The sequence below is a fragment of the Astyanax mexicanus genome, chromosome 3, assembly GCF_023375975.1.
Source record: "Astyanax mexicanus isolate ESR-SI-001 chromosome 3, AstMex3_surface, whole genome shotgun sequence".
In the NCBI taxonomy this organism is placed as follows: domain Eukaryota; kingdom Metazoa; phylum Chordata; class Actinopteri; order Characiformes; family Acestrorhamphidae; genus Astyanax; species Astyanax mexicanus.
This window is the reverse complement of record NC_064410.1, coordinates 13834450-13844917: the sequence shown is the minus strand read 5'-3', so window position 1 is coordinate 13844917 and position 10468 is coordinate 13834450. Positions and strand designations below refer to the sequence as shown.

General features: G+C 37.8%; 1 long non-coding RNA gene across 2 annotated transcripts; it reads left to right on the top strand.

The window, feature by feature from the left end:
• Positions 1 to 325: 325 nt before the first annotated feature.
• LOC125799367 (uncharacterized) lies at positions 326 to 4324 on the top strand. 2 transcript variants are annotated; one of them, XR_007438279.1, is made up of 3 exons: positions 326 to 2293; positions 2375 to 2507; positions 3503 to 4324. It is a non-coding gene; the product is annotated as an uncharacterized LOC125799367 (long non-coding RNA). The 2 variants fall into 2 exon arrangements; XR_007438278.1 differs by having other exon boundaries at positions 326 to 2340.
• Positions 4325 to 10468: the final 6144 nt, after the last annotated feature.

Here is a 10468-nt window from a genome sequence, read left to right as displayed (position 1 = left end):
AGAAATTAATGAATAGTTATTATAAAGGACACATAATTACCCACTAAACATTAGACGTCTTATGGACGTGAAGATCATGTCTATATTGCGTCGGTCGGTCCAAGACCAATTCTGTACGTCTACACGACGTGCAAACTAGGTCCGCTATTTGGACGTCTAACTATGACCCCACTTGGACGTCAATATGCAGTTAAACATTTGAACGTCGGACTAGGTCACTTTTTTGGACGTCATGGGGACGTCTAATACAGGTGCAGGAAATTAACATTATTTAAGAATATATTTATTTTTAAATGTATGTCAAAATTGTTGTTATCAATATTGTTAATCACTATGAATATAGATTATTTATGATTAAGCATCATTTATTTCTAATTATTTATTTGAGTATTATATTTTTTATCTATTTAATTAATTAACGAATGTAGGTATTTATTTACGTATGTTTTTATTTTTATTTGGAAATGCAATTTATGTGGAAAATTGTTAAGTTGATTTCAACCAGTCAACGCCACTCTGATTTGCTGAGACCGCACGTCATCATAAACTCCACTCTGATATGCCGAGGCAAAACACGCTAAATATTTTTTGGCTGCTGCAGTAGCTCAGCTCAGCTCATTCAGTTCAGCTCGCTCAGCTCAGCTCCGCTCCGGACCGGACTCAGCTGCCAAGCTATAAGGTAAGACGATATGTATAAGTTAATGTATTTGTAGTGTTAGTTGTTTTAGCTCTGTGGTCTTAAATCATCTGAACCTGCTGGTGTTGCCTCTCTTCCCAGGCAGTTAGCTAACTAGCTAGCTAGCTAACGATAGCTAAACAGTGGCCATAGTTAAAATGGAATTGGAATTACTTTTGAGAACGACCGTAATGCAAATAATATTTACTGTAACCGAAGCTTTAACGTAGAAGCATTGTCCGGTCATTAAGTCAATGCACTAACCAGAGCTAGGCTGATAAGCCAATCTAAGCTAAATCAAAGAACCGTCTTTGGCTAAATTCGCTAAGCTAGCGTTAAGTTATATAAGTTTGTGGCACCCACAATTAGGCAACTGGGGGCAATATCAAGTGCATTTTGAATAGCCTGAAGAAGTAAGTTTATGTTAATATTACATAAATAAGGCAATTTAAAATAGTTTGTTGTGGGAAAACATTTATTAAAATAGCTTAATATGATGTGTGAGAATTAAAACGGCACGATAATTCTGGTCAGGTGTTAAATGTGTATTCCCGCCTTTAGCTTAGCGTTAGCTTAGCGTTAGCTAAGCCATAGCATGAAGAAGTAAGTTTATGTGAATATTACATAAATAAGGCAATTTAAAATAGTTTGTTGTGGGAAAACATTTATTAAAATAGCTTAATATGATGTGTGAGAATTAAAACAGCACGGTAATTCTGGTCAGGTGTTAAATGTGTATTCCTGCCTTTAGCTTAGCGTTAGCTTAGCGTTAGCTAAGCCATAGCATGAAGAAGTAAGTTTATGTGAATATTACATAAATAAGGCAATTTAAAATAGTTTGTTGTGGGAAAAAAATAATTAAAATAGCTTAATATGATGTGTGAGAATTAAAACGGCGATAATTCTCGTCAGGTGTTAAATGTGTATTCCCGCCGTTAGCTTAGCGTTAGCTAAGCCATAGCATGAAGAAGTAAGTTTATGTTAATATTACATAAATAAGGCAATTTAAAATAGTTTGTTGTGGGAAAAAAATTATTAAAATGGCTTAATATGATGTGTGAGAATTAAAACGGCAGGATAATTCTCGTCAGGTGTTAAATGTGTATTCCCGCCTTTAGCTTAGCGTTAGCTTAGCGTTAGCTAAGCCATAGCATGACGAAGTAAGTTTATGTGAATATTACATAAATAAGGCAATTTAAAATAGTTTGTTGTGGGAAAAAATTAATTAAAATAGCTTAATATGATGTGTGAGAATTAAAACGGCACGATAATTCTCGTCAGGTGTTAAATGTGTATTCCCGCCGTTAGCTTAGAGTTAGCTAAGCCATAGTGTGAAGAAGTAAGTTTATGTGAATATTACATAAATAAGGCAATTTAAAATAGTTTGTTGTGGGACAAAAATAAATGGCCATCTTCAACATTTTCTGAGATTTCTAATTTGTCTTTTTCTACTTGTGCAGATGGAGTCATGAAATGTGACGGGACAGCCACCGAGGACTTCATACTTCGGAGCATCTCAAACATGCACCACAAAGACGTGGAGGACACACCGCTGTCTCTCAGGACCTAGAATCTTAATGAAAGTATAATGATGTTAAGGGAAGGTGTAATGGAAAGGTGTAATGTAAAGTTGTAATGGTGTTAAGGGAAGGTGTAGTGGAAAGGTGTGATAGTGTTAAGGGAAGGTGTAATGGAAAGGTGTGATAGTGTTGAGGGAAGGTGTAATAGTGTTGAGGGAAGGGGTAATGTTAAAGGTGTAATAGTGTTGAGGGAAGGTGTAATGTTAAAGGTGTAATAGTGTTAAGGGAAGGTATAATATTGTTAAGGGAAGGTGTAATGCAGGGGTCTCAAACTCATTTTTGCCGAAGGCCACATTGACATATTGGCTGTCCTCTGAGGGCCAGATGTAACTTATAAATATAAGAAAATGTAACCAGATGTAATATAAAATGAATATAATTACTCCTTAATGTTAAATAACTCTCAATATACTATTTATTCAATCAAATATTACAGTTGCATGGAAAAATGTTTGCTTGTTGCTCTATTAACATAAATCCTTTTAATTTGTCATGTTATGAAATCCAAAAACTCCATCAATCAAGAACCAAACTATTCAAGTGAATAGAAATTACATCAAGTACAAGTTATATTAACTTTGATCAAAACGTTCGATACTGAAATAAGGCTTAATAAATATAAAATCAAAAATTGTGAGCTGTGACAGATTTAGCATTTCCTCAGATTTAGCAGTTCCTCATCCAACCACTAGTCGGAGCTGCAGCTGCAGCACCACAAGCCCGCAGTCTTTGCTTAGTCAGAGCTACAGCCCAGCCACGGGCTACAGGACTCAGCTGAGCCAGTCTGGAGCGTTTTGAAATTTTTTAAGTTCTTCTGTGTATGAAATAAAATAACCCCACTAACCGGATAATACAGCTCTCTACAGTTCATCTTTCAGCCCAAGCAGCTAACAGCAGCAGTTTAGAGCAGCGTCACGGAGGCACTGCTGGGATTACATTATAAACAGGTCAGTTAGCGCGCTGCTAACCTCAGGATGTTTATAACTACGGAGTTTAGTGGACACACCACGGCTGCAAGGTTAGACTGTTGAAGGCTACTGAAGACTACTAAAGCAGGCAACGCAGCGTAAGCAAACAAAAAACACACACCAAAATACAAGTTAAGATAAAATATGAAAACGAACATAATAAAGCATAAATAATTAAATTGAATTGCGGGCCAGATGTATGTTTATTTTGTTAACCCGTGAGGGGCCGTATGAAACCGCGTGGGCCGGTACTTTGAGACCCCTGGTGTAATGTAAAGGTGTAATAGTGTTGAGGGAAGGTATAATATTGTTAAGGGAAGGTGTAATAGTGTTGAGGGAAGGTGTAATGTTAAAGGTGTAATAGTGTTAAGGGAAGGTATAATATTGTTAAGGGAAGGTGTAATGTAAAGCTGTAATAGTTTTAAGGGAAGGTAAATGTTTAGTGAAATTGTTATGGTGTGAATCTAAGGTGTATGTTATGTTGATGTAAAATAAAGGCATTAAACCCAAATGAGATTTACTCATTATGTTTATTATTATATTAATGTTTCCCCAAACAGAAAGGGTCAATTTAAAATCAACAGTGGTAAGATGGGGGTAATTAATTTATCCCTTGCTTTTACTGGTTCTTTGCAGGTTGACATGTTTTGGAAAAAGTGAGAGGGTTGAAATGCAATTTATTTGTAAAGCATATTGTGTATAACTAACGTGCATAACTAGTTCCAGAAGGTTGTGAACCTGTTCCAGTAATTGTTTGGCTTAGCTTTGTATGCGTTTCCAGTTAACTGCTGAAGCTGGAACAATGGAACAGTTGCCACCGTCTGAAATGGCACTACAGTTATGCAGGGAGCCTCAAAGTAGTTGGTCTATAAAAACGTATACATGTAAATTTCACGTAGAAAAGACGTCCACAACGACTTAATTTAAACTAGAATTAGCCCTTATCCGGAGGTCTGGGGGACGTCAATACTGGACGTGCAGAAGACGTCAGAAAAAAGACGTCGTCTGGCGTCACAGTCTGCACCTTCAGGAGACCAAAATTGGACGTGCAAAAATGACCTAGAAAAGACGTCGTTTCAACGTCTCTTTGTTTAGTGGGTAGTAAGTAGTTCTCTGGTAGATATGTAAGTCTCAGTAATTATTGTGGAGTTAATAGTGAACTACTATAATCATTAGTTCAGTACTATCTACTGAGTAATTATTCAGTACTCCCTGGTAGTTAATAGAAAATATTTAGGTGTTAATGCAGCACTATTAATTAGTTACTGCTTAGTTACCTATTAACTATGGAACAGTATTATAAAGTGTTACCATTTCGCATATTATATTAAAATAAAAAAACGTTATTATTGAGGAGACAGGGCACTGACCGCTCTGTGTCTCTTAACCAATCGTGGTGCCGGTTCATGAAGAAAGTCCCGCCTTTCAGGAGTAACAGCCAGTCAGCTTGCTGGTTTTGCGGAGCTCAAAGGAGGGTCAGTGTGGGGAAGACCCCCGCCCCCGCTGTGATTTCAGGCAGCTAGTCGGAGCAGCTGATGTTAAAACAGATCTGGATATACAGCGATTTTTCTAAAAGAAAGGTAACGGTAGGCTAATCATGTAAACTGTGATGAGATTTTACTGATAGCTGCTTAAAAATACTAGTCTCCGAATAAAAACACACAGATTAAACCTTTTAAAAATTAAAAAAATTACAGCTTGTGACTCAGCTTAACTAGAAATGTGGAGAGGACCGAAATTAACTGAATTGATCTGGGGTGGAGTGATCAAAAGAAAGATTAATTAGTTTTAATTAAGAAGTATTAATTAAAAATTATTAATTGTGTAGACCCCTTAGGACAAATGTTTACTGATGGAATATATCTGGTCCATGTCCTTTTTGCTCATGATACTATTTTTAGGTCACCAACAGTCATTTTGCAGAATTTGTGCACCCTTTGTTAAATTTTAAATCCATTAAATGAATAAAAGAATATATCATAAAGAGTGCATTTATCCCAAAAAAGACAAGAAATCTTAACTTTTTTTAAATATCTAGAAAAGGAATGTCCACAACATTTCAGTGTCAACAAAGGTAGGCCTATCAGATTCTGATAATCTAATCTGTAAGTGGTTCACAGGTGGTTATTTTACATTTTTTGTATACCTGTCTTAAAATGTAAGGGATACTGAACCTTTGTCGGGCTGGTGGGACGGCTTTAAGCGGACGGAGGAAAATATCCCTTATTTTTTTATCTAAAACTTGACAGGTATGATAATGTGGTCTGTTAAGATGTGATTATGAACAATTACTGCTTATATAATGCTTCCTTTACATTTTATATAGATATAATCAATCTTATGTTGAGACAATTTACATGCATAGCAGATCTAGTAGGCGTACATGTTACTCAGTTGGTACGTATCCCAATCAGGGTCTCTCCACCGCACAAGCTGCAATCCTGGAAGAGAGAATAAAGCAGTTGGAGCTGGAAGATATGCGTTGTATGATCGAGCATGAAACTCAAGCTGACCAAGCCAAGGAAGCACAGCGACTCCAGGAGGAAGCACTCAAAGCCAGAGAAGCACTCACTAAGCGGCTAGAAAGAGTGAAGCGCCTGACAAGGGCTGAACAGGACCTTGAGATCGCTAAGCTTCGTTCTTCTATGCTTTCCAGTAGCTGGACATCTGCACATTCATCTTCACACTCTGACAAGTCAGTACCTTTCCTGGGCCTACCCACGCCAATGCAGGTACAACAGGTTGACGTACTTCCAGCCACCTCCCAGCTGCGGTCAACCCAGTCACTTCCAACAATTGCTCCTGTTGTTCAATCACCGATTCCTTTCCCACAAGTGATGCATCAAGTCACTCCAGTCTCTATGGCGCTTCCTGTTGGAACACAGCAACTGCCGCAACCTGTGGTCTCCCCAGCTAGACCAACTCCTACAGCAAACCCGACAGCTCAGCTCCAAAGTCCAGTACCCATGGCATCTATGTCTGTGAAACTACAACCTGGCCCAGTGGTAACACCTGCTCCTGCGCCACAACCAGTGCAACACCCTGCAATGCATGTCATCACCTCAGCACCTCTGGCTCATCCTGCACCTCAAGTGGCGTCATCCTTTGAGTCAAAACGTCCCGGTGGACCAGCACCGGTAACGAATGCAAACTCTAACCAACAATTTCCTGCTCATCCAGTAGAGTCTCAGTTTTCAACAATGTACCAACCAGCCTATAGCTACAGCCAACCAACCACGGAGCCCCTCAACACTGCTCAGCATGCCAGCTATGGAGCTCCACCACCTTCTTCGACTCACCATGGGAAACTGTCTGCTCCAGTTCTCTCCGCTCCCTACCCTGGCTACACACCACTACCCGGAGCAGAGTTACTCATAGCATCAGCCCTTGGAATCCCTCGACCTTCCCTTCCAGTGTTCGAGAGTGGTCGAGAAAGTGACTTTGCTCTGCTCAAGCTTGCACTAGACAGTGTACTGGGGAGCAACCTTCACCTCAGCGAGCAATATAAATATCAAGTGTTGATTGGACACATAAAGCTCCCAAGCGTGCTGCAGCTTGCCAAGGCATACATGCATGACCCAGCACCATATACAAGTGCGCTTCAGGCTCTACAAGATAAGTACGGGCAACCACGACAGCTCAAAGTGAGCTAGGTGCCATACTCAATGCGCCTGCTCTTAAAATAGGTGATGCCAACGCCTTTGACTCGTTCGCCTTGTCTGTTCAGTTTTTGGTAGGCATGTTAAAGACACTTGAAGGACAGAATGGATATGAGCTCCACTGTGGTTCCCACGTTGATCGTCTGCTCAGTAAGATGCCTCCTGCTTACCGTGATGGCTTCGTTGAGTATTGCCTACGATATGTATGTCTTCACGTCTGTTATGATGGTTAGTTTTGTTTCTTATTTCTAGTTTGTCCTGGTGTTCCTAGTTTGTTGTTTTTCTAGTTGTGTGTTTATTTTTTTCAGTTCTTGTTTTTTATCATTTAAAAAAGAAGTAAAGATCCAATCTGTAAGCTGTGACTTTAGAATGGAACACTGAAGCCCATTTTGTCAGCATATAAACTGCTATTTGAGGTTTACATATGCAGATTTTTTTAAGTAGAATGCAAGCTGGGGATTTTCTTAACTTTAATGTATTAGTGCCCCCAAATTTTACTTGCATAAGCAAGCCCTGTCTTATGGGTCGGTGGTTTGGCTGCAGTATTTTACTTGGACCTAAATGTTAAACAACTGGATCTTAATGATGTCACTACCTTTGAATACCTTGCATTAAAAGTCCTCTCACTGCTTATGATGTCGATTTATTGCCCTCCTAAACCTTCAGTCAATGTCTTCCTATCTGATTTGAGTGAACTAATCACTATGGCTTTATCTAATAGTGAATATTGGCTTATATCTTTGTCATCTGTAATTATTTTGCTGGGTGACTTCATGCTCATGGTCATACTTTTGATTTGCTTTGTACTCATGGTCTAAATAATGTGTCAGTCTCTGGTTCTGCTGTCGTTTTCTCTGACCATAAACTAATTGAGTGTGGTCTGGATTTACATCTTCCTAAAACTTCTCTGGTCTCCTTTCGCAAGCTTTTCTCTGTTTCCACTCCAGAAGATTTAGTCTTACACTACAGGGTGTGCAGAAATCACAAACAGTCCATATAAAACCACCAAAAATAGTATAGCATAATTTAAGGCGGAATGGTAAATTAGCAGTATTTAAGGTGGGATGGCAAATTCATGTAAGTTATTTTTGTAAGGAAAAGTGTGTTTGAAGTGCATATTTGAGAAAGCTAAGTAGATAGCAAGCTACTTACACGTAATGCTGTAGCTTGATCAGCTTGTGTACCTTAACTTACACACAAGCCATCTGACCAATAATGAGGCAGGCCTGTAAACGAGAGGAAAGCTTATTGACATGGAATGGTATGATCCACTTTAGGGGTGCTGTAAATCGTATCACAGTATTCTTCCAGCCATTTATACTGCATTGTTTTTGTAGTATTACATTATTTGTAAGAATTATATTTAAGATTCCTCTGGCTGAAATCATGCGTGACTATGGGATATCTTACCACAGCTATGCAGATGACACTCAGATCTACATGGCCCTCTGCCCAAACAACTATGGTCCCATTGACTCACTGTGTAAATGCCTTGAGCAGATAAATAAATGGATGGGACAGAACTTGTTAAATAAATATTAAATAAAGTTAAAACAGATTTTTTTATTTGGGAATAGTAATGAGAGGAACAGACTAGCTGCCTATCTGGATTCAAGATGCCTAAAATCTAAAGAACTAGTGCGTAATCTTGGTGTACAAATGGACTCTGATCTCACTTTTAACAGTCATGTCAAAGCCGTCACCAAATCAGCGTTTTATCACCTCAAGAACATAAATAAGATTTTCTGTCTAAAGCAGACCTGGAAAAACTCATCCACGCCTTTATTTCTAGTAGGATTGATTACTGTAATGGACTCCTAACTGGACTTCCAAAAAAGACCATCAAACAGCTTCAGCTGATTCAGAATGCAGCAGCCAGAGTTTTGACTAGAAATAAAAGAAGGGAGCACATAACCCCTATCCTTAAATCCCTACACTGGATACCAGTATGTTACAGAATAGACTTTAAGGTACTGTTACTGGTGTATAAATGTGTTAATGGTGCAGGACCAGCATATTTATCTGATGTGCTCCAGCAGTATGAGCCGAGCAGAACTCTCAGATCATCAGGAACGGGTCAGTTAGTGCTGCCTAAAGTCAAAACTAAACATGGAGAGGCAGCGTTTAGTTACTATGCTGCTCTTAAATGGAACCAGTTAACAGAGAGCATTAGAAGAGCTCCAACACTAAACATGTTTAAATCCAGACTAAAAACCTACATGTTTGATCAGACCTTCAGCTCAGTTTAAAACACTGTAGCTCCGCCCACTTTATTCTGTAACGGCACTTTTATATCATGTTATATTCATGCTTTATTCTCATTTTATTTTTATTTTAAATTTTTTGTTGTACTTTTACATGTTTTTAATTTGACTTCTCTTTGTTTTAATCATGTTTGAATCAATCATTCTTTATTCTTATTTTAGTTTTATTTCCATTTTTACTGTTATTCTTTTATATGTTTTTTAATTTGACTTCTCTGTGTATTTTCTAATTTGTAAAGCACTTTGAATGACCGTTGTGTATGAAAGGTGCTATATAAATAAACTTGCCTTGCCTTAATTGTTTTTACCCCCATTATTTTGGTCAGTAAGTGTATATTGAGACAACAGATGTTCACAGTCATTGATTTTGAAGCAGTATGCACTACCCTCTCTAGCTGATTCCTCTCACAGGCAGGTATATTGCTGAACCACACGTGTATAGAAAAGTCAGTACAGTTTAATGAATAAGTTAAGATTCTGGTGTTTCCCTGTATTTTTGGGAAGGAAATATATGTTTTATTTATGTAAAGTATGTTGAATTGCACTTGTCTGTGGAAATGTGTCATATAAATAAATGTAGCTTGCCTAACCTGGGATACACTGTTACCTGTTAAATGAGATTTTAATCAATGGCCACCAACATCATATGTACACCAGTTGGCCAGTGTTCAAACAGCACTGTGAGATATAAGTATATCTGTGACTGTGTGATAACATTGGGATAATGTGTCTGTTAAAATGTGATTTTAGTTTTAAACAATCATATGGTGATTATGAACAATTACTGCTTATATAATGCTTCCTTTACATTTTATATTGATATAATCATTCTCATGTTGAGACAATTTACTGAACAAAGTTTATGTGAACAAAATCATATTGTTTTTAAAAATCTTATTATTAATAAGCTTTAAGTGTGATATCAAATCACAGTACTGATGTTGCTGGTCGGGGAACTGCATTCAGAACAGATGTTGTTGAACAGTGAATCCATCAGCATGAAATGTGTCATTATTCGTGTATGATATGCTGCCATCTTGTGGATCTCTCAGAGGCTGCTCTTTAGTTTTTGTACAGAAGTACTAAACCTGGAATGAGGAGACATATTCTTTAAACATGCACAGCCGTTTATTTCTCATGATTAAAAAGCAAACAGAGGGATTGACAGTCAAATTTGCATTTGTAAATATAACAGGACCATTAACTGTTTATGTATACAGATTAATTATATTTATGAATTAATTATTTTTCTTGGCAACCATCAGTTTAATTTTTTTCCAATACCTGATATACGTAGTTAACAATTGTAAATTTGAAAAAG